Raw genomic sequence first — 25,751 nt, 5'->3', positions numbered from 1 at the left:
TTTGTTGAAACTGATCAAAGTGTACACTCAGTGTCTGCATTTTGCTGTGTATAAATTATACTTTCATTATAAAAAAGCTATTTCTCCTATAGGAGGCCACAAAAGAGGCAGTTCTGATATTCCTCACCCTTAACCACCCTTTCTGGTACCAGCTGAAAAAAGGCAGCCTGGAAGTTCCATTGCCGGAGCTTCTCACTACTACACAGAGTAGGGCATGGGGCTGAATCTATGGGGTTCATAACATTAGCAACATCTCCAGCATCACAGCCTCCTGCTGTGCCCCACTCTGTGCTGAGATCACACTCATGACTTGGAATCCAAAGTCTGCATCTGAAGGCCGCTCACCAGTGTGACTTTGGGATAGTCCCTTCATCTCTCTGAGGCTCTGTCTCTTCATCTTTAAAATTGAAGGTAATGAGCCCTGCCTATAATATTATTGGAGGAAACAAAAAATAATGTTTCATAAACTGGGAAGAGCCACAGGAATACAGATTAACCACCTCTAAAAGACCGTCTCTATTTAGACACATGCTTAAAATAGACAAGCTCCTTGGTGTAGTGTTAAAATTTCAATTGGACAATCCACTATGAAAACCTCCATAAACAAGATATAACCAAATAATCATAAGCAGTGGTATGAATTTTACTCCACAGCACCCAGGTGTGAAATGTTATATCTCCTTATTTCTTTAATCATAAAATCTATTCCAAGCTTCCACTGGCTTGAGAGGCAGGAAGTTCACTTCGAATCAGTTTGATCAACTCCAAGCATAGACAGTGCTATCTGACACCCTTAGATTAATCAGGTACTGTGGGACTGGAAAATGTAAGTTCTTTACTCTCTCTACTGCCATGCCTATGAAGGCGATGGGAGAGTAAGGCTTTACTGCAGTGCTGGATTCTCTTTACAGGGTGAGGAAATTAGATGTTAACACTTGTTAGTAATGGTATGTGTGTGTGTGTGTGTGTGTGTGTGTGTGTGTGTGTGTGTGTGTGTGTGTGAACATAACGTACGTAAAGTTATATACATAGATCTGTAAACATAACATTAGCAACATCTCCTTGAGTATGTGAAGCCTCTCACTCATAAATCACAGTACAAACTGATGGAGAAAGGTAGACTTCATAGATGCAACACATTTCAAGATGTCTGTACGGTTAGGAGGAAAAACACCCTCCTTAACCATAGACATACAGACTCTCTCAAATTGAATGAGATGAGCAGGTTCAAGAACATGATATAAACAAGTCTTGAAGTCACTTGAGTCGAGAGCTGCCTTCAGTTATTGGAATGGCTGCCAATGTGGGAGAAGAACAAGAACAACCCTAGGGCTGCCCCAGGGAGAGAACAAAGACCGATGGGTAGAAGTCACGGAAAACACAGAGACCCTAAAAGCAAAAAAAGATATTTCCAACAAAAGTTATCCAACAATGGGATAGGCTCTTTCCAAGGGTGACAGAAATTCTTCAACACTGGAGAATTTCAAAGAGACTGTGATAAGATAATACAGATGTTGGACCAGAAGTCTTCTACATTCGCTGCTAATTGTTTATCATTTTTACACTAGAGAAGAGACTTGAATTTGCCAGAGTCTCTTCTTGGAGTTACCAGGCATGCTGAAGAGTAAATTGCCCTGAGCAAGAGAAGCAAAGGCACAGAGGAGACTCACAACAGGCCAGGAGGGAGAAAGATTTAGATTCTACTGGATGGACCAGTGGTCCCATTCAAAGAGTGTCTGGCCATCCCAGGCACAGTTACCTTGAGAGGCTACTTGAGCCCAAGGTGAGGTTCTGTCAGTATCCAAAATGAGATACCATTTCATATCTACTAAGATGCCTATTATTGGGGCGGGGGGAGGGGAACTGTGTTTTTATTTATTTTCCTTTATTTATTTATTTTCTTAATGGAGGTACTCAGGATTGAACCCAGGACCTCGTGCACACTAAGCATGCACTTTACCACTGCACTATACCCTCCCCCTCTCCCCTGCTACTATTTTTGAAAAAAGAAATAACAAGTACTGATAAAGATGTGAAGAAATTGGAACCTTCATACATTGCTGATGGCATATGAATGGTATAGCTGCTGTGGAAAAGAGTTTGTTCCTCAAAACGTTAAACATAGAATTACCATATGACCCAGCAATTCTACTCCTAGGTATAAACCCAAAGAATTGAAACAGGAACTGAAACAAATATTTGTATGTCAATGTTCATAACAGTATTATTCACAACAGCCAAAGGCAGAAACAACATAAGTGTCTATCAACAGCTGAAAGGATAAGCAAATTGTGGTATACACATACAATGGAATATTATACAGCCATTAAAAGGAATGAAGTTCTGAAACATGCTACAACATAGATGAACCCTGAAAATATTATTTTAAGTGAAGTGAGCCAGATACAAAAGGACAAATGTTGTATGATTCCACTTACATGAAATATCTAGAATAGGTAAAACCATTGTGACAGAGAGTACATTAGAAGTTACCAGGGACTGGGAAAAGGGAGGAATGAGGAGGTATTGCTTAATGAATACAGAGTTTCTGTTTGAGATGATGAAAGGAAATACACAGTAGTGATGGCTGCGTAACATTGTGAGTGTAATTAATGGCATTGAATCATACACTTAAAAATGATTAAAATGGCAAACTTTATGTTATGCACATTTTACCACAATTCTTTTTTAAACCACTCAACAAACGGTACTCAACAAATGGTAATGTTAAATTCTCAACCATCAGCAGAGACTCGTACAGGAAACAGTTTGAATGCCTTGGAGTATAGCCCTGTCAGACTTGGGATATGAAAAAGGTTGTGGAGAGGATGAGGGAGGTCAGATTTGCTTTCACCAACAGCTACTTCCTTGGTTGTCATTTCTAGGGCACTTATATTTTCCACAGATTCTTAGCTGTAACAATCTGAGAAAGAATTAGGGGAGACATTACCATATTCCCCTATGATACTTGGGGGGACAGACATCAGCTCATAGTCTCAGGTAAAACTCATGCAAAAGTCAAATTTGCCTTTGTTAGATCATCTTTCACCTCAGTTCCCCTCAGGCCTTTCCCAAGGCAATCTAGACCAGTGGTTAAGGGCTCAGGGCTTGAATCCAAGCACCCTGTGGTTTGAATCCCAGCTCTGCAGTCCCTTGAGAAGATGACCATGAGCTGGTTACCCAATCTCTCTAAGGCTTCAGTTTCTTCCTCTATAAAATGAGGATAACAATGCCTAGGTCACAATGTATTGTAGATATAAATGCAATAATGCATATAAAGGATTTAGAAAGAGCCTGATAAATATCAAAGAGTGCAATTATTGGCAGCAAATATTATTTGAGAGCACTATTACTTTCCTACCAAAGCTTATAAACATCTGTCTATGGAACTTTAAATGAAGGAAGAATTATTCAACTTTAGTTTCCAGGTATCTGGTGAATAAAATAGACCATTTATTTCTTCATTCAAACATTTAATGGATAGTTGCTATGTGAATGCTATTGTACTAATATATGACCTTGCTTCATTCAACTGATGAAGTGGGGTAGAGAAAGGAGGTGTGAACTGGATAATAGCCATAACTGGAGTCACTGCAAGAATCAGATGAAGTTCCTCAAGCAATTAAAATCTTCCTGGTAGCTTCTTGTAACCAGGTCACCTTATGTTACAAATGTTTTTGAAAAGTCAGTATGACGGTGCCAGCATCTTTAAATTGAGCACAGTGCTTCCTGGATATGACTAATTATGAGGACCAAGTCTGTTCTAACCCTCCTTGGTAGGAAATAAGACTCAATTTGGTACTATTCATGATGATTATTCAACAGCTGGACCAGGCAAAGGAACCCCTGTGTGTGTTCAAATTGTATAACACTCTAACAGACAGCTTTTCCCTTAAGAATAGAAAGAAATAGCAAGAGAAAGCGACTACAGATCTTTCTCAACTTATGATGGGGTTACATCCCAGTAAACTCATCAGAAGTTGAAAGTATCCTAAGTTGAAAATGTCTTTAAATACACCTAACCTACCAAATATCAGAGCTTAACTCAGCTACCTTAAACATGCTCAGGAGACTTACATTGGCCTACAGTTAGGCAAAATCATCTAACACAAAGCCTATTTTGTAATCAAGTGTTGACTATTTCATGTAATTTATTGAATACTGTTCCAAAAGTAAAACCAGAATGGTTGTATGGGTACAGATGGTTGCAGGTATATTGGTTGTTTATTCCCGTGATTGTGTGGCTGCCTGGGAGCTGCAGCTCAATGCCACTGCCCCAGCATCACCAGGGAGAATCTTCTTTTTGTTTTCAGTTGAAGTACAGTCAGTTAACAAGGTTGTGTCAATTTCTGATGTACAGCATAAAGTTTCAAGCATACATATACATACATATATGCATTTTCATATTCTTTTTCTTTATAGGTTACTACAAGATATTGAATATAGTTCCCTGTGCTATACAGAAGAAACTTGCTGTTTACCTATTTTATATACAGTAGTTAGTATCTGTAAATCTTGAACTCCCAATTTATCCCTTCCCACCCTCTTTCCCCTCTGGTAACCATAAGTTTGTTTTCTATGTCTGTGAGTCTGCTTCTGTTTTGTAAATAAGTTCATTTGTGTCTTTTTTTTTTTTTTTTTTGATTCCACATATGAGTGATATTATATGGTATTTTTCTTTCTTTTTCTGGCTTACTTCACTTAGAATGATGATCTCCAGGATAAATGCTGGAGAGGGGTAGAGAAAAGGGAACCCTCCTGCATGGTTGGTGGGAATGTACTTTGGTGCAGCCAGTTTGGAAAATAGTATAGAGATTCCTCAAAAAACTAAAAACAGACTGACCACATGATCTAGCAATCCCACTCCTGGGCATATATCCTGAGGGAACTCTAATTTGAAAAGATACATGCACCCCAGTGTTCATAGCAGTACTGTTTACAATAGTTAAGACATGGAAACAACCTAAATGCCCATCAGCAGATGACTGGATAAAGAAGTTGTGCTATATTTATACAATGGAATACTACTCAGCCATTAAAAGAATAAAAGAAAAGGAAAAAATAATGCCATTTGCAGCAACACGGATGCACCAGAGAGCATCTTACCACACATCACTAGCCCGGGGAAAGATTAAAATGCAAAATTCCAAGTATAGTCCTTACTGAATAGCTTTCACACCATTATAAAGTCGAAAAATCTTAAGTCGAACCATTAGAAGTCAAAGACCATCCATAAAAGGAAACCTCATCAATGAACTTCAGAAAATTATTTCTTTGAAACAGGAAGAAATTTTTGAGGTATAAAAAAAGAAAAAACATTAAGAAGGTTAAATGATTGTGTGAGAGTTTTTTAAAATGTGCTTCTTAATGGGCATAAGTTTAAGTTTCTAGAACTAATACTTCATCAACTGTCTCTTAAGCATCTGAAGATACCAACCATTAAGATTAAACAGCAAGAGCAAAAATATTTTTTAATTTAAAAAAAGAGCAGGGGAAGGGTATAGCTCAAGTGGTAGAGCACATGCTTAGCATGCACAGAGTCCTGGGTCCAATCCCCAATACCGCCTCTAAAAATAAATAAATACATAAACCTAATTACCTCCACCCACCCCCACCAAAAAAAGAAAAAAAAAAAAAAAAAGAACAAAAGTTGAAACTTTGAAAAAAATTAATAGGGACAGGCTCCTCTGAAAGGAAAAATAGCCTGTAAAAAAGAAAAATTAGTTTCAAGAGGGTACACTAAATACATCACAGGAACATGATCAAATCTAGTAATTATAACAGGCCCAAAGAAACCACACATGAATACGAAACATTAGTTGAGCCACTTCATTTTCCTGAACTACCTGAAATTTTGCTTCATTATTTCAAAAAGTGCTACTTTTTCATTTCCATCAATTGTTCTAATCATACAGTGTCATTTACTTCATATTTACAATGTGACTTTCTCATATGCACTCAGTTGTCTCTGAATTTCTAATTACATCTCTTTGTTGTTGCTGTTCTTATTATATTTTTATTCATAGAGATATTTTTTCCTTCCTCTCATCAATAGCATACTTTCTACTTTCAAGTTCTTAACAATCAATTAATAATATATATGCCTCTCTTTAAAGACATTTTTCATGAATCTCCTGATGTGATACTATATTTTGGACTGTTTAATTTTAGGCCTGCTAATCAGTTGTTAAACCAGAAGATTTTTTAATTTCATTCAGGAGTTATTTCCAATAGTTATTAACTCTCCATAATGCGAGTGGGGGAGAAATCAATCAAAAGCGACCCAGAACTGACACAGATATTAAATTTGGCAGATAAGGTCATTAAAGCCATTATTGCAACTGCATTCTTTATAATCAAAAAATTAAGTTGAGGTATGCAAAGGAAGAATAGCCAAATTGAATTTCTAGACATGAAAACTACAATTTGGGAGATGAAAAATTGATTGAATAGCATTAATGGCAGGTTAGACATCACAGAAGAAAATATTAGTGAACTTGATATAAAAACGGGAATTATCAAAAATGAACCATAGAAAGAATTTTTAAATATATGTATGTTTATAGAAACATAGACAGAGAGCCAGAAAGAGAGAGACAGAGACAGAGAAACAAAGGGGAAGAGAAATAAAAGTCAGCCAGATTGGAAAAAATAAAACTGTCATTATTTTCAAATGACATGATTATCTATGTATAAAATCCAAAAGAACCTACCCAAAAAAAACCCCACTGGAACCAATAAGTGCAAGTTTCTAGGATACAAGATCAAATGTAAAAAACAATGTACATTTCTATACATCACCAACAAATAATAGGAAATTGAAATTATAAAACAATGTAATATACAATAGAATTAAGAATATTAAACCCTTAGAAATATATCTGAGAAAATAAATGAAAGACCTATACACTAAAAACTATAAAATATTGCTGAGAAAAACTAAGAAAGACCTAAATAAATGAAGAAACATATCTTTGTTCACATGTGGAAAGATTCAACATTGATAGGGAGTTCCTAAATTGATCCATGGAATAAATGCAACTCCAGCTAAAACCCCTATATAGTTTTGGGGAACAAGCTGATTTTAAAGTTTGCATGGAAATACAGAGTACCTGAAACAGCCAAACAACTTTAAGAAAGAAGGACAAAGCCAGAGAGGTCTGACACTACCTAATTTCGAAGCTTAGCTATAGTAATCAAGGGTGTGTAGTACTGGAATCATGATTGTTTTCATTGATAGACAAATATATCAATGGAATGAAAAACAGATCCCAGAAATACACCTGTACATACAGGGACACTCATTTTTGACAAAGGAACAAAGGTAACACAATGGAGAAAGAAAAGCCATTTCAACAAGTAATGGTAGGGGAAAATAGGCATCTTTATGTTAAAATATGAGCTTCAATCCATGTCTTGTACTGTAAACAAAAACTAACCCAAAATATATCATAGACCTAAATATAAAACTTAATACTATGAAATCTCTAGAAAAAAAAAAAAAACCAAGAAAGTCTCTGACCTTGGGTTAGGCACAATTTCTTATATAAGACATCAAAACATAATACATTAAAAAGAAAGTATTGCTAAATTGGATTTCATCAAAATATTAAACTTTTGCCCTTCAAAACACACTATTAAAAGAATGAAAAGACAGATATAGACTGGAAAGAATATACTTGCAAAGTATATATCAGATAAGGAGCTTGTATCGAGAATGCATAATGAACTCTCAAAACTCAATAATAAGAAAATAAATGTCCAACATAAAATGGGGGAAAGATTTGAACAGACACTTCACCAACACAAAAATATATAGGTGGTAAATAAACACATAAAATATGCCCAACATCACTTTTCATTAGAGAAACACAAGTGAAAACCACAATGGAATATCACCTCTCATCTATCAGTAAGACTAAAATTTCAAAGGCTGGCCATGTAAGTGTCGATAAAGATGTGGAGGAACTGGAACTTTCATACACTGTTGGTGGGAATGTAAAATAGTACAAACACTTTGGAAAACAGTGTGGTACTCTTTTACATCTATTACATGGTCCAACCATTCCACTCTGAGGAATGTATCCAAGAGAAAAGAAGCACCCATCTATACAAAGATGTGTATGTGTATGTTCATGGCTTCTAATAACCAAAAACTGGATATGGATTAACAGCGGAATACTACTCAACATTAAAAAGAAATGAACTATTGATACAAACCACAACATGAATGGATATAAAACAAAATAACTATGCCAAGTGAAAGGTAAAAAAGAATACATGCTGTATGGTTCTGTTTAAATAAAAATTCTTCACAATGCAAACTATTTATATGAACAGAAAGCAGAGCAGTGGTTGCCTGGGGGAGGGGGTTGGACACAGAAAGGATAGTTGCGCAGGATTACAATGGGCACAGGAAACTTCTAGGGGTGATGAATATGTTGACTACCTTGATCATAGAGATATTTTCAAGGGTATTCAACTTATGTTAAAACCATTCAAACTGCATATTTTAAATATGGGCATTTCACCAATTATAGTCCAATTTAAAAAAAAAATCAGGGGTGATTATGAAGCATAGTTAGCATGAAAGACACTGCATTAGTCCTGCATAATGGATACCGATGGCTCCACCAACGTGGCCACCCTGCTCAAACTGTGCTCTTGTTCCACAATGACATTCTAAAGGTTACAGCGGCAGTCTGGGCCACAAAGGGAATGTTTCCTCCCTAATTTCGTAAACTTTTGTTTATACTGCCTAAGGCTGCACAGTTTTGAAGTTTTGTGGACATTTTCTTTAATCAGACCGCTAGATCTTTTTAAACTTACAATCTAGTCAATCATTGCCCCCAAAGCCTTAGTCCCATAAGTAATGTCAAGTCAGATCTCCCCATACTCTGCTTAGATCAATTGGTATTTTACATGCGACCAAGATGTTTTATAATTTTAAACTGTTTGATAGTGTTATAAATGCTTTCTGTTTAACCCTTTTGAACCCTAATTGCACTGTCCAACATTGCAACATACTAGTTATGCCTCCTCACTTTGCACTAACTTCAAACCCCAAAGTGAAACTATCTAGATTTTCAACCACAAGGCCAATAACTTAAAAGTCACTTGATGTTTTAGTGTCTCTATTTGCCCATCTCTATTATCTCATGAGAAATAAAGACGGCTGTGGAACTTAGTTACTTTGCGTGGCTAACTTGTATTTGAGGTATTTTCATGATGTTATACATTTTACTGACTGTGTGATTACAAACATTTAACACTGCCTCATGTTGACGTTCACACTTTTGCAGGGTTTGTCATTGTCCTTGGTCGTGTCTGGTGAGCCAACACAGTATCACTTGACATCCCTTGACTACATACTTGGCCTTCATTTTACAGAGATTTTGGAAAGTATCTCTCAGTTACTGCAAATAAGACAAAATAAAAATAAAACAAAGCAACTGCGTGAAATAATAGTCTCCTCCTAGAATTCATGGAGTCTTCCTTCAGAAAAGGTTTCACTGCTATTTAGCAGCAGATTCATAAGCTCCTCCATAGCCCCCCCATCTTCACCCACCCAACTTCCCTTCTTCCTGGTTCCCCACAAGGACCAATCGCTTGACAAGTCTCTGGCTCAACCTCAAGTGGTTACTTTTGAAAGAAAATCACTGATGAGCAGATTAGAGCTGACTGGAGATACCTGCCTGGGGGAATTTCCTAAGAACAGAGCAGACAGGCCTCCCCCAAGTCTTAGGAAAGTTGTTCCCTTTTCATTGTGGATGACTGCATGAAGCAGATTTTGCTCTGAACATTAGTGAAAAATGACTTGAAAGCAAGAGGAGACTTTGTTTTACTTAAGTGATTTCAAAGGGGAAAAAAAAATCTTTGCAATAGGCTACAAGACTATGTCTGTCTTTCCTACGGAAGGAGGCAAGGTAGGAAGTGACTTTTCCCAGACAAGACAGCATGCCTGCCTTCAAAGGGACAGAAGAAAGCAGGTAGTAAGTCCAAGTTCATCACACGGAAAGCTGACAACACGGTTGTGTTAGATCAGGAACGCTGGCCTTCTTTAGAGACATGAAGGGCAGAAAGCACAGTGGGTTCAGGGTTAGGGAATCCTGCCATGGCATGCCTTCTGACACAGATAAATGGGAGAACCACCAGTTGGATGGAAACTAAGGTGGACAAAAGTGACACTGGCTGTGTCATTTTGGGATATCATTTAGGGTGTGCTATCTCGGGCAGCCAGGTGAACAGGGGTAGAAGCTAGTTGACACTTTGACCATATTTTATGAACCAAAAATCAGAACACACGATCTGACAGATAAGAATTTACTCATAGGATAGAATATTTTAAACTAAAACTGATCAGAAAACTCCAGAATGTGTGGTGACAAAAGAATAGAGCAACAAGACAATCTAAGTTGTATCTACTCAGCGAACTCCACAAAAAAAGCTAACTGAAACTGGCTCACACACTCCAACTCTTGTATGTGTTCATTTACACCCACAAAAAGACTGGAAAAAAATGAAATTTAAGATGCTTATTTTAAGATTTCCTTAGTAGGGAGAGTGTAGCTCAGTGGTAGAGCGCCCGCTTGGCATGCACAAGGTCCTGGGTTCAATCCCCAGCACCTCCATTAAAATGAATAAACCTAATTACCTCTCCCCCTCAAAAAATAAATAAATAAAAATGATTTTTAAAAAATATTTCCTTGCTAGACCTTGATATTGTATCCCTTTGTCTCTAATGTATGAAGGACTCCAAGGTTTAGGTACACATAAACCCCAGGAAGGGGAGGGGAGAGTGTTCGAGAAGAATTCCAGTTAGGATACAAGTAAAGTGCATTCCTCCCCAACCCCTCCCCACCCCACCTGTGCCCACCAAGCCATAAAGGCCCGCATACGCAGTAGGGATGCTCTGTGTCAGCAGAGCTTGAGAAGCAGAAGTCCAATGCAGGCCCAGCTGACTCAAAATCCCCTCTGAGAGGCGGGGAGAGGGATTCTTCCCAGCTGGAGAAGCATCCCTTCGTCAGCGAGGCCAGCCATTGTCCCTGACGGCCCACGGAAGTATTAACTGCCCGCCGTCCTCTTTACTTCTCTCCTCATGCCAGATATCCTGGTGCTGGCCACTGTCAGAAAGCTAGCACAGAACTTCTCAAACTATATGTATGAAAGTTCAGGGCTTTAAAAAATTTTTTTCCAATCCATACACTGTATTGGTGAAATGAAAAAAAAAGCATATAAGTCTAAACTTTAAATATTATGTTTAACACAGATAAAATTATTTTGTCAAATTATTATAAATGTTTCTTCTTGAGAGAATGCTTACTCTCATTTTCTGCACTGATCTTGTCTCAGACCAGTAACAAAGTGCACCTACTGGTCCTATTTGGTAAACCATGCTTTGCACCCTAGAGAATGTCATTTTGACAATTGGAATCGGTGGCTATAAATGTCAATAAGCAACCCCGGGTCTTGGGATTGAAAGCTCAATTAGTATCTGTCATAAAATAGTCACCCAAGAGAGGTGAGAACTGTATAAGCCACTGAAGGGGAGCCTAATCTCTAGTAGAAAACTGAGATTGAAACAGAGAGAAAAACAGGAAATCATGGACAGGTGGAGAGAGCAGATATGCAGGAGCTTGGAGAAAGGAATATATAGAAATTTATGACCTGCTTCAAAAATAAAAATAAGTTTAATCAAGACATTGAAAGACTGAATATACATTCAGACAATGGTCAGACCATATATAAAAATAGAACTTTGCCCTACCACCTGCAACAACCTGTCCAGGAAACCAACCCATCATTTCTAATAACTCTGGAAGCCATCTTGCTACAAATTAGACTTGCAGGAAGTCAGGCTGCTATCTCTAGAGACAATCCAGGAAGCATATGTAACAATCTTCAGAAAAATTGGCCAGGGTTTGATTAATAACTGATCATAATAACTAATCAATAATAACTTGATGAATTCCCTAATATTTGTCCCCACTTCCAACTTAGAACCAACCAGAGAAAGCCAAATATTCACCCCTAACGAATCACCCAGGGCGACCTGCTTCCCGGCAGCCCACTTAGAGCTTCCTCATGCCAACAGCTGCCAACCAGGGCATGCCGGAAGTCTTCCCTTTTTGTCACTAAAAAGCTGCCTGCCTTTGGGTGTCTGCCTAATTTTGAACCTCTACCAAAACACACATGGTAGTGGCTGATTCCCTTGACATAGCACGCTCTGAATGAACTGCCTTTGGTTTCTCACTTAGTTGGTCTTCATTTATTTCCACAATATGTTTACTTTTGTTTGGAGACCTCAGTGCTGTTCATGATAGATGACAGAGTTTCCATCAGCATTTCAGAGAAGCTTGCACATTCTTAATAACCAAGTCCAATTCCATCACTGTCTTGGCAGCTCGATTTCCCTCGTGCCCATATCCAGTCTATCCATAAGTCCTGTCAACTCTATATCCAATCTGTCTATATCTAACCAAAATGGATTTACCTCTCCCCCATCTCCAGCACCACCAGTGGAGTCCGAGGAACCACCCACGTGCTCTGGATTGCCACAGTGGCCTCTTCACCCATCATTGCTTCTTCTCTTGCTCCTGCTGTGATCCATTCTCATACAGCAGCCAGAGAGATCTGCATATCAAATATATCATTTCTCAGCTTAAGGCTTCAAATGGCTTCCATCCCACTTAGAATAAAATCCAAACTCTGATACCATCTGGCATGCTCCCTCTCCGGCCTCACCTTGTTCCACCCTCCTGTCATCCACTACACTCCAGTGACACTGGCCTTCTCAAATGTGCCAAACATGTTTCCATCTCAGGGCCTCCGCACCAGCTGTTCCCTCTGCCAAGAATACCCTTCCCCCGACCTTTGCACAGCTGACTGCTTTTCTGTTGTTCAGATCTGAGATTAGCCATCACCTTTTCAGAGAAGCAAGAAAAACACCTACTCTACCATAGTCACCCAATCACTGTCACATCATCCAACTCTACATCTCTGTGTAATGCTCACCACTACCTGAGACTTTCTTTTGTTAGTTGGTTTCATTCTCTTTCTTCCTCTACCAGAGGAAGGATCTGTGTGTCATGATTATCCACTGTATCCTCAGGCCTAAAACAGATCTGGCATCAAATTGATGCTCAGGAAATATTTGTTGAACAAACAGAGAATGAATGAAAAATTGAACTGCCTGCGACTTTGGAGTCTGGTCGGGGATGCTGTTCTCCTTCACCAGACCCTAGCTCAAGCCTCACTCCTAGGCACTGTCACACCCAAGTCAATTTCCAGCTTCTCTGGAAAGTCTTCCCAGTCCACTCAGTTGGTGGGCTTTCTCTCTTCCTCATACACAGCTCTATCTGAAGGGTTCATTTGAATTTGATTATATCCCACCTTGAGTCCTCTGCCTTGAAGCCTCCTGCTTAGTCCCGTTAAACTCTTCCCTTGCTTCTTAGCTGAGGGCCTGTGCATGTTCTACCCACCCAAACACACATTTTTGTGCCTTCCATGAAACAGTGCAATGAATGTAGCATAAACTCAGTAACTGGCTGTTGAATGAATTTTCTTAACTGGCTATCAGGTAAAATTAGCATAACATGAGGCGAAGTTGTGTAGAACAGGGCCAACGACAAATGAGGTCAAAACGCAGACCTCAGAGCATTTCCTCAGATCCACATGGATTCCCTCTTGGTGTAATGGTCCATGCTTCCCATGGCCCATTCATTGGTTTTTCTCTGTGCATAGTTATTTTCTCTCTTTTTCCCTCTCTGGATTGCATTCTGTGCTCCAAAGGCAATGCTCTGCATGGATTGGGATAAAATAACTGAGGACAGGCCTATATGGCCAGCGGGCAGCCAGCCAGAAACTGCAGCTTGAATGACATTTTTTTTTTGCTTGGCAAAAAAAGAGTTGCTTTACCACCCTGGAGCTCAAACACCAGTTCACCTGGTTGGTGAAGGCTTCTTGCTGTTTTACTGAAATTATACTCCTGAAAACTCATACAGTAGTCGTTCCCCTAGCGTCTGGTTTGTAATACTAGCTCTTTCCAAAGTATGTAAAAGAGCTAAAGTAACGTTTTTAGAAGTGAATTTTCAAAAAAGATCAGCAACTCCACAGGTGACTCCGGCTTCTTTCCCCATCTGCTGTGACAGCAGGTGTGATTTCACAAGCCCACTCCCATCAATCATCCTCTCCAACCTGTCTCTGGTGCCTGACAAGGTGTTTATGTGCATAGCATGGAAACCATCAATAGATCTTGCAAACAAGTAAGGCTGCCTTTCACAGTCCTCCGAAGGAAGACTTCCATGGAAACCTGGGTGCTGGGTTCAGGTGGGTGATTTATTTAACCACTACAGTCTTACGTCCTTCCAGAAGCTGCAAACTCAAAGCCCTTCGGGGCAACTGGGTAGCCCTGAAAGTAGAAAGTGTGAAATGACAGAGCTGAGAAAACTACGGCCAGAATGGACAGTGCCTGCTCTCTCTAAAAAACATTTGCATTCACTTTACATAAAAATGTGCTGGCTAAACCCAAGTTAAATGTGACCGGGCACAACGTGGCCACCAGTTTTCAATCTCTTTGCCTCTATTAAGTACGTACCCTAGCCTGAGGCCCAAGCACTGATGCTTTCCAAAGAATCTTAGAATTCATAAAATTATGGACAGTTAGGGCTGGAAATGATCTTAGAACTTATTTTTTCCAACTTCATCTTTCCAAGTGAAAGAACTGGAGGCCAAAAGTTGATAAACCAGTCAAATGGCACACAGCAAGCACATAGCAGAGACAAAGCTCTAGTCTCCAAGTCTGATGATTTTTCAGCTACTTACCATCACTTTTCCTGTGTGTTAGTAACAACCTTACACTTCATGTTTGCTTAATATAAATATCAGTTTAAAGCTTTATCACAGTGATATTAATAACAGTAAAAGATTCAAACGATAGACGCTGGATTAAAATGTTATGTCAACTCAGGATGACATGACTAAATAACTAAAAGGGAATTTAGTCATTAAATATAACAGCAATGTAAAATGTAAACATATATTACTCACAATTTCTTTACATAATAAACAATGACTACAAAATTAAGATTTCAGCTATGTAAAAGTAGGTGTGCGTGTGGACAAAGATAAATAAAATTTGCAAAATGAAATTAATTTGAGTGGCATGATTATTGTTATTCTTTTTAAAATCATTTTAATGCTGTAATGATATTCCTTATAGCATTTTAGATTATTCTCTTTAACATGGGGGTTCATTTAATCTCAAGGGTAGCCATTTGCCACTTTCTACCTTCTTCCTTGTTAGCAAAACCTCATGTTTTATTCAGTTATCCAAGCTTTTCCCTGTGACTCAGGAGAATATCCTGATAAATCTGTCAATAGCAGTGTTTCCATTCCCTTTGCTAGTGATTGGTTCAAGCATGGACATATGATATAAATCTGGCAAATGAAACATAAAGAGAATTTGGTGTGGAACTGCTTGGAATGGGTTTCCTAATCTCAAAAGCAGGTCTCTTCACTTCTGGATGTTGTTGTAGAAATATGAACACCTGGAGCTGCTGCAGCTATCATGTGACCATTAGGCAAGCCAGCCTGAGAACAAGACCTGTATGCTGAGATTGGCAGAGCAGAAAGATAAAAATGATCCCTAATTAATTAGTGTAAAGTCACCTACTTCTGCACATCTTACAAGAGATAATCAACTCCTTAACATTTAATTCAGTTGAGAAAAGGGTTTTCTGTTGTTTGTCAAAGCCCCAGCCAAAACAATAAACTTGATTCTGTCCCTTATATTTTAGGAAGCACACTGGGATACCTTTGTGGAGAGAGGAGCATACCCCATATTTTCTTCTTTCCTCTTCCTAAGGCATAGGCAGCATGACTACATTGAAATTCTCTAGTATCTCATTTCAGGGCTGTAATCAGGATGGGTACAAGCACAATCCATGTGCCTGAGCTACCAGTTATGGGTCCACTAAGTACCCTAATGTTACCAGAAACTGATGACCATCAGCACTTTAATATGGCATCCTTGAAATAGTTGTAACATCCATAGGACAATTGAAAGCCAGTTTGGGAAAGAAACCCTCTCTTAAGAGAAAATAAGATAGGAAAGAGGAGGAAATGAGCATTTCTAGGACTAGGAATGCCATCCCAATAAATCTGAATTTTTAAAAATTCCCCCAGGAGTTCTAGTGACACCAAATACCCGTGTTTAGATGCTAATATTTGTCCTCTTCAAACCAGCTACTTTGTAATAGTCTGTCATTTTTCTTTACTCTGGGAATGACTGTATTTCAATCATGGCAGTGAACTAGGATATCTGGACATCAATGACAAGTTTGCAAAGGGACTGTGGAGGGGACAAAAGCTACCACTGAATGCAAGATTATTGTCATTAACATACAAAGTTCTACAAGTCCTGTCTACTGGGGAGAACTGAACTTTTGAGGATTAGAAAAATGTAGCCCATAGAGAGTGGACTGCAAATATACTTTATACATGCTGAGAATCTTGAAAAAATCAGATATGAAGATAAAGGAGCTCCTTTGTGCTCTAGGGCAGGGATCAAACTATTACAAAGGCACCTACCCAAGACAGGCATGGTGTGTGAACACTCCAACCTCAGTTTATGACAACAGTAATCATAGTCATTTCTAATCTTAGAGAACATTTCCTCCTGAGAAAGGGTTTAAAACTATATTTTTACAAAATAAACATCTATTTTTCATATATATATGCAGGTAACTGCAAAAAAGAAAAGCAGAACCTAGTCTATAATAGAATGTTGTCAACTATGAAAAAGTTGAAGAACCTCTCCTGTCCCTCCATCTTATTCCCCATAATGTCCCTCACCCATTAATGAAAATAGTTGAAATATGCCTCACCCAGTCTAGAGTTTCTCAGCCCCTTTTGGGCTCCCAGATTCTTGCTTTCCCAGCTATTTCTACTTCTTCTTCTTCTTGAGGTATTAGGTTTATTCATTTCTTTATGTTTGGAGGAGGTATGGGGGATTGAACCCAGGACCTCGTGCATGCTAAGCATGCGCTTTACCACTTGAGCTATACCCTCCTCCCTATTTCTACTTCTGTCACAACATTTCTCCTCCATCTCCCTCATCTCCCCCCCACCCCACCCCCGACACACACACATACAGCCTCCTGATTCCCAGGGAAGCAATAAAAACAAGTGGAAACCAAATAATATGCTCTTCATGTAGTGTCTATAACTGCATCTCTTTTAAGGGTTTGTTCTTTAGACTAGTGTGTCTCAAATTTTAATGAATAACCTGAGCATCTTGTAAAGATGCAGATTCTAGATTCAGCAAGTCTGGGGTCGTACTCAAGATTTTCCATTTCTAACAACTTCCTAAGTGAAGCTATTATTGCTGCTCCTGGTACATGGCCCACACTTTGAGTAACACAGTTTTATAAAATCGGTACCTAAAAGCATATGAGATTCAAACAAAACACACTAAATAATTATATGGCGATTGCTTCAAAATGTGATGGGACTTGATAGAATTTGAGATGTGTTCCTTTGAACACTAAGTATGACAAGTTCTAGAAAGACTGAATCTCAGTGTAATACTTACTGCTATACAATGAAAGTATTGGCTTAAAACAGTATCAAACATTTATTGTGCTCATGAATCTGAAATTTGGGCAGAGCTTTGCAGAGATAGCTTATCTCACTCTACATGGCATCAACTGGAGACTGGAGGAGCCACTTACAAAATGACTCTCATGCCTGGCAAGTGGATACTGGCTTTCAGCTGAAAGCTCAGCCAGGGCTGTGGGACAACTGTCTCGATTCCCCACCATGTAAATCCCTGCAGGGGCTACCCGGGCTTTCTCACAGCATGGTGACTGAGTTCCAAGAGCAAGTGTCTCAAGAGAACAAAATGGAAGTACATGGCATTTTCAGAGCCTGACGTTGGAAATCACATAGCATCACCTCTGCCACATTCTATTAGTCAAGGCAGTTACAAAGGCCTACCAGATTCAAGAAGAGAGACATAGACTCCACCTCTTGATGGTGGAGTGGCAAGGTTCCAGGAGAGCGTGAAGGATGGGTGATATCATTGTGATCATCTTTAGGAGATACAACCTGCCATACTCATCAACCCAAAGTCCTTTCTAAACAAATGACAAAGTAATTAAGATACAAATTTCTCTATTTCTAGCCCACACCCAATCCCATTTCTTCCCCAATATATACATGTATTTGGGGGAAGAAAAAAGAAATAGAATATTGAGGAGGGGGGATGAGAAAAAGGTAAAGGAATGAAAGATTATCTGATGGAGGGTAGGAAAAACAGGAAGAAAATAGGTGGACAAATGAAGATGGAAGCATAAAAAGAAAGTAACCTGCAAGCACACAGAAAAGTTGATGCAAACATAAGACAATGTCACTTATTTACTTCCTTCTTAATCTATTTGTAAAAGAGTGGAGAGGGTACTAATCTGATTGGTTGGGAAGCTTCCTCTGTAACTTGTTGCTATTCTCTTGTAAAAGATAGACTGGAGCCCAGTACTAGACAATAATAAATAAGTTGAGCTATTTTTCTCTTTCAATAAATTTATTACAGCAGCAGAGTGAGTTCAAACATAAAACCTAAGGCTTTCTCATCTATGGGAAGACTACAGTGTTATCAGCGAGCAATGGGGGTTGGCTTGGGAAGAAGCAACCATATTGCTTGGTCCACTTACTGTATTTGCCAAATTATATTTGCAATCTACAACGTGAGGCCTGAATCCAGTGAAAAGCACAGCAAAGGGCTATTCTTTGATAGTATTCATGCAATTTAAGATCATCACGATAATCAAATCTATCAGTTCACAGTAAGAAATGCTAGTCATGTTGATACAAGGAAACAAAATGTCCCTCTGTTCATTCAGGGTCCTGAAAATTGGCTCCCCACACAGCCTCATTTGGTCTCCATACAGTCCTGCTGAGTGTGAGCTCTGTGGCAGTTTAAAGCAATGTGAGAAAGTCACGTTTCACTCAATGTTTGGTGCTGAAGGCAAGATTCCTGTGATGAAACTAAAGAACTGCTACCTCGGAGCAGCATTTCAAAGACTAGAAGGTAATATATCACACCAATTCTCTTTCAAACAAAACCACTGAGCCTGCCCATGTATCAGAAACCCATTACCTCTCAACTCTGGCTCTAAACCTCCCAGCTCAGGTTCAAAGGATAGACTTCCCTGATGAAGCAGGTTTGACTGGCACAGGAGAATGTTCCAGTCATGCTATTGAGATGGGCTCCTGGAAGGAAAATGAAGAGAATGATCTGTATTTTTCTTGATTTCTGCCCAAGCATGTCTGTTCTGTAGGCGTTCTGGAGTCCTTCCCTCAAGGCAGATCTCAAAATCTTCAATGTCAACCATGAATAAGAGTTCCATTTACTTGAAAGAATGAAACTTGTTCAGTGTTGTATGAATGAAAAGTGTTAGACTAAAAGGAGCAATTGCTGATCTTCACCTACACTGCTGTTCTGAGAGAAAGGACCCCCCTCATTCACCATTCCCTTCCCGTCTCCAAGGCAGTCAGGGAATCTACCAGAGAGACAGCTGAGTGGAGACTGAGTTGGCTGCCTAGATGTGTGACTTTGTGCACATCAGTTAATTTCTCTATCTGTTGCTCCTGCATAGAATTAGAATAAGACTTTATCCCTCTTTCTCGTCCTTTGAACTTTGCCAAAGAAGGCATTACAAAAATGCTGAGGAAAATTTTGCCCACCACATTTATATGTCCTCTGTGAGGATACATCACATACTCTCAACACTGAAGGTTTAGAAATATGAGCTTTCCTGCTTCATTCATGCATTATCAGGCAGAGTTATCATCAAATGGTAAAGAAAATAAACATAGGATACTCAAAGTGGAACCATGATGCTGAAAATGAGCAATTAAGGCCCTGAGTTCTTCAATATGACTCTGCTTAATTCTACTCACACTCTCTGCTTTTGCATATCTGGCAGGCCAAACCTTGACAGTGCATATCTTCTTGGTCCTCAAATCCAAGGAAAGAAGACTCTGGGGATTTACATTCAAGCTGGGAGCTCCAGTTTTAGGGCATGCTCAATATAGTTATGCCACATATCGGTACATTTATGCCCCATAAATCATGAGCAACCTTGAATATGTCACCTGACCTCACTAAACCTCGGTATTAGTTTGCTAGGGTTTACACAGCAAAATCCCACAGACTGGGTGGCTTAAACAACACAAATTAATTTTCTCACAATCCTGGAGGCTAGAAGTTCAAAATCAACTTGTTGGCAAGTTTAGTTTCTCCTAAGGACTCTCTTCTTGGCTTGCAGAACGCTACCTCCTTGCTGTGTCCTCACGTGCATGGCCTTTCCTCTGTATGTGTCACCCCGGTGTCTCCCCCTCTTCTTATAAGGACACCAGTCAGACTGGATAAGGGCATACCGTAACAGCCTCATTTTTACTTGATAACTTCTTTAAAGGCCTTATCTCCAAATATAATCACATTCTGAGGTTAAGGCTTCAACATATGCATTTAGGAGGCATACAATTCAACCCAAAATAACCTCTGTAGAAATGGGCATCAGGAGGATTTATGTAAGATGTAGATGGGAACATGAATTAGAAAATGCCTCATAAATTGTAAGTCACCATAACAATATTGTATCATTGATATCATCATTTTTGTCATCATAACTCTTACTCTCTATGACATATTGTCAGTCTCCCAGGAAATCTATGTTTTCCACCTTTGGGAGAAATGTAGCATAGCAGTTAAGAGAACATGCTCCAGAATTAAGATGTCTAGATCCAAATTCTGGCTCTAGCTAACTACTTGTTAGCTGTGTGACTTTCAGAAATAATTTCAACTTCTCTAAGCTTCTATTATCCTATATATAAATTATAGATGTAAAAGCAGTACCTACCTTTTAGGGTTGTTGAAAGATTAAAAGAGAGAATGCGTTAAAATGACTGGCTAATAGAATGTGCTCAATAAATGATAGCTGTTATTAATAGCAGTATTTAGACCATGTTGCTGCTGCTTTTCTCAGCCAGAAGAGGTCTCCATCATTGTCAGACTAGGACTAGCTTCCCCAGGACAGTCTGCCCTGCAGCTGCCAAGCAAATGGACTACTGGCAGAGAAAGTGGTGAAAGAATTACCACACTTTCTGAAGGAAGGAGAAGAAATCAAAAACAAGAGAGTAGGGAATAGTTAGGATTCTATGGTTAAATATTATAAGAGAAGGTGCCCATGAATGAAGATTGTCTAAATTCTACTGTTGCCTCAGAGACTGACTTTCACAGACATTGCCCTTCATTGCATCTCCCTTTAGCCAGGTCTAAAGTTAAATGAAGAAATAATACTCGCATGTATCTCAGAGGAGCAGTAAGAATGAATTGGCCAATATTTTTGTAAAGTTCTCTGAAAACAAGGAGTCCTGTTAAATAAACCTTTAACATTTCTCACAGTATCAAGCTTATTTCATCTTTATCACTAGTTATACTTCATGCCTCAGTTTTGCACCCACTGTAATATATTTCCTTTAACGTTACTTTCCAAGACAGGCTTACACCTCCAAGTTCAATTACTCTGTCAATTGTGTTTTAAATTGTACTGATTTCTATTAACCACTTGTATCAATTTGTTGATCTGTTCCTTCTTCTATACCAATCATCTTTACACCCACCAAAAGCCGGAATGAGAATTAAACTGAGGAAGGTGAAAATTATTCAAGAGAAATTAAAGTATAGAAGTAAAGACAATGGAAAAACTGGGATTCAAAAGAGCACTGAAGGGGAAACACACATGTACTAAAAAGCATAGCACCGAGCACATAGAGGCAGAGGGAAGAGAGGAGAGCGAGGTAGAAAACGGATCCTGCTTCTGCCTGCCACAACTCTCTTTCAGCACCAAGGACAGAGCCTCTGAAGGGCTGACCCAAGCAACACTCAGTTAGGGTCCCTCCCAAATCCTCTAGAGAAAACGATGCATTCAAAAGCAGCTATGAAACATGCAGTAAGGTCTAATAGGGAAGCTGGAAGAGCAGCATACAAGTGATTTCACCTTAGAGGCAAAAATGGGTGATTTTCTTTCTGCTTATTTTCACAGCTTCTGTGTCCTGGGAAAGGTAAAGTTTGCTTTGCTTGGGTATGTCTGCTGTCAGTAAATGGCTGCAGGACCTGAGGTGCTAAACCCCACGGTCTCCAGAAACCAGAAGAAATTTCCAGGGTAAGTAATTTCTCTTTCTGTTTCTAATTTAAAACACAGTGTTTTTCTGACAGGTTATTTAATCAGCTTGGGGTTCCGTGGTTCTCTAAGAATACGCATTAAAACTCTGAACCCTCTCTTATTTAAAAACCTGAACCCCTAAGGAAACTGTGTTCATTTTCTCCTTATTTTCTGGTCAGTAGAAACCTGTTCTCTTTCTCTTTTTTTCCCCAAAATTAGATCCTCATGGGCTCTAGAATCTATATTTAGGCAGAATTAAAAGGTGGAAAATCAAAAAGCTGTTTCTATTCCTGGGATTTGTAAAAAAGTTGATTGTTTTCCTCTTAAGGGTTTTACTTAATTGAAAGGGTCTCTTATTTTAAACTCCCCAATTCAGCACCCTGGTAATCCAGGGCTGAGGGTTTGGAGAGGCACTGTTTTCCATGGTCTATTTTAAGTCAGGCTGTTTCCAAGTCAGAATCCAATTGTTCCCAACAGAGATATACAGTACTTGAGATGATGATTGTGTATATTTTCTTTAATGATGGCATATGATTTTGAAGGTACTGTTGTTTAATTGGGGGACTTTCATTACTTAATGTAGCTTATTGGGTCAATGGAAGTTGTTGCAATTAGGCATTTGTTCCAGTTCATGCCTTTAGCTTAATCAAATACTATCAGAATGAATGCACAGTAATAATGCAGCAATAGCAAAGTGCAACTTGGATTCTAAACTCATTCTGCATGCCTGTTTGCACTTTACAGGTGAAGCCCTTTGCTAACTGACACTAAAAGGTCAGTAAAATGTCTGTACTTGGGTAAGAGTGAAAAATCGCTGCTTGACACAACATTGGATCCTTTGTAGCCAAAGAGAAGCAGATACAATATGAAAAAGATTCTTACTTAGACACTTGTTTATTTATAGTTTGAACATTTTCAAGGGTCTGCTTGGCTAGCACTGTATAGGGGTGTTGAGCAAGAAAAATATTGGCAGTTTCCAAATGAATGTCTGATATTAAAGCATCTATACAGAAGGTTGCTTTTTATGGAATATGAATTAAAGAAAACATCAAGCAGATTTTACCCAATATTAAATTCAATTTCTAATGTGTTGAAGTTTGTTATCAATTAATATTTGCTTATTGATTGATTGACTAATCTGCTGAGCTCCCCATTTTATCTCTGAATAGAATGGTAGGATGATCAGATATTAGAATTTGTGATGGAAAGTGGGGATGCTCCACTTTATTGGGCAAGTTTAATTAAGGGAAAAAAAAACTATATTACTTAGCTACTGGATCTCAGTAACCATCTCTAATTTTTCTCTATACATTGGCCCAATATAAATGTGCCCAAATATATAAATATGCTGTGTATTTCAATGCACTTGTGAATTTTCACTCAGAAAATAAACTAGACAGCAATTTTCAAGAATAAAGTGACATAGAAATGCTAAAGACTACCTCTAATAATAATGACAATGTAACTCCCACTGTTTCTATGTGCAGTGTGCACCTGCATTGACTTCATTGAGCTTGGTCAGGTGACATGCACAAGATATTCTGAAAAAGCAAGGTTTTAAAATTAGTCCCCATTTCAAGTTTCTTTCCCTCACCCCAATAATGGAGAAGTGAAGAACATGGAGCTCTGGAAACAGACAGATCTTGGGTTGAATCACTTTCATAATTACTAGTGTATGACCTCAGCAGGATACTTAACCTTTCTTATTTTCTTCATCTGCAAAAATGGGGATAATAGCACCTATTTCCTTCATCAGGTTTTTGTGAGGTTTAAATAAGATAATGCTTTTAAATGTTAGCTATAATCATCCATTTTTTTCAGGCAATACAGCAAGTCTGCACTGAAGCCCAGAGCCAGAAAAGCTCTGGAGACTAGAGGTCAGGATATAACTGAGTGAAAAGCTAGAGACAGGCAAAAGACAGGGATCTATGATATAGCTAACTGGTCTTGCAACTCTGCTATCAAGGTGTTTTGTTCTGGGTTTAGGAGAAATCATTTCTATCTAGAAATGACTGCCCACCTCAACTTCCACCCCCAGCATAGACACAATAAATAAGTCCCAAGCTTTGGATTTAGGGAGCCACAAGACCAAAGCTGGGCTCAATGTAGCTCCCTGCATACTGTGTAATCTTGGGAAAGTTACAGACCTTCTGTCTTAGTTTTTTAATCTGTAAAAGAAAGATATCAATAACCACCTTCAGAGTTACTATAAACATTAACCCAAGGTAACGTCTGTAAAGTATTAGTGCCAGGAGTGGGAGTGACTAGTGTCTTCAAAAGGAGTTTGAAGAACCCAAGGTGTTTTTGTTTTTCTTGTTTGTTTTTTTGGCTTAACTCAATTTCCTTAAGGAAAGAGAACAAATAATTAAAACCCTGTAAGTCATAATGAATATCTTCCCAACAAACTCAGTGGGAGCCTGAAACGGAACCAGAAGCCCAAACAAGGCAACTCACAGCTGTTCCAGGCAGACTCTAGGTCCACACCAAGGGACTGAGTATCAGCAAAGCAGGATGTGTGTCACAGAGGATGGGGGCCTGACCACACTCTGTCCCTCTGCTTTTTATTAGATCATGCACTCAGTTTAAGAGATGCTAGAATAAACTGTAAAGACCAAGATAAGTCAATACTTTGTAAGAAACTCAAAGGTTCATGAAAATTTGTCAGTAATGTTCTATGTAATGATTCTTAAAAGAGTAAGACCAGCAGTAATCTTCTAGTCTTTAGTTTCTCCACTTTCTCACCTCTCACCCACTCTTCACTAATGCTCTTTGCCAAGGTCATCAGTAATCTTTTAATTTTCAAGTCCATTAGACAGTCTGCAGTTGTAGTTTATTTGACCCCTTCACCTATCCCCACTTGCCCTTTAACAATAAAAGCTACATTTCAAGTGCTCTGTGCCAGACATTCTGTTTGAGCCATGATTCTCAACGGGAAGAGCAATGTTGGCCCACAGGGAACATTTGATGGTGTCTGGAGACATTTTTTATTGTCACAATTTGGGAGAAGGGGAGCGCTACTGGCATCCAGTGAGTGATGTGCTAAATATCCTGCAAAGCACAGGCCAGCCCCCCACAGCAAAGAACTATCCAGCCGTGGCTGTCAATAGTGCCAAGTATTTACATATATAATTTTATTTAACTGCCACAATAACCCTATAGAGTGGATATGATTATCCTCATTTTATGATGAGGAAGCCAGGCTATCATGAAATACTTAAGGAGTGATTATTAAGTGAATGCATTCTCTAGGCTCTTTACTTCTCCTGCCTGAGTTCTGTTAGCATATCTATCAAAAGGAGAAAGAAAAGAGAAAACCTAGCCCAGTTCTTTGTTATATAACCAATGCCGGTTTAAAAAAAAAATAGATCTAAGGAGGGAGGAAGTTGAAATAATTAGCTGAGAAGTAGGAGTAGAGAGTAATCTAGCATCTCTCTCATTTTCTGCTTTCATCTCCCACACCCACAACGCATCAGGAACTGCCTGGACAACCAAGGCTTAACCCCCACCTGCCATGATAAAGAATCT

General features: G+C 38.9%; 2 protein-coding genes across 2 annotated transcripts in view; one reads left to right on the top strand and one right to left on the bottom strand.

Annotated features, from left to right (window-relative positions):
• Positions 1–25,751, bottom strand: part of TIGIT (T cell immunoreceptor with Ig and ITIM domains) — a 111,121-nt gene that overhangs the window by 66,126 nt on the left and 19,244 nt on the right. The window lies entirely within an intron of this gene.
• Positions 22,120–25,751, top strand: part of DRD3 (dopamine receptor D3) — a 43,169-nt gene continuing 39,537 nt past the window's right edge. The window contains exon 1 of the mRNA XM_014563720.2: positions 22,120–22,226. The gene's annotated coding sequence lies outside the window, so the exon portion shown is untranslated. The remainder of the gene's footprint in view (positions 22,227–25,751) is intronic.

The sequence above is a fragment of the Camelus ferus genome, chromosome 1 (genome assembly GCF_009834535.1).
Source record: "Camelus ferus isolate YT-003-E chromosome 1, BCGSAC_Cfer_1.0, whole genome shotgun sequence".
Lineage (NCBI taxonomy): Eukaryota > Metazoa > Chordata > Mammalia > Artiodactyla > Camelidae > Camelus > Camelus ferus.
The sequence above is the reverse complement of the archived record's forward strand: the minus strand, read 5'-3'. Positions and strand labels throughout refer to the sequence as shown.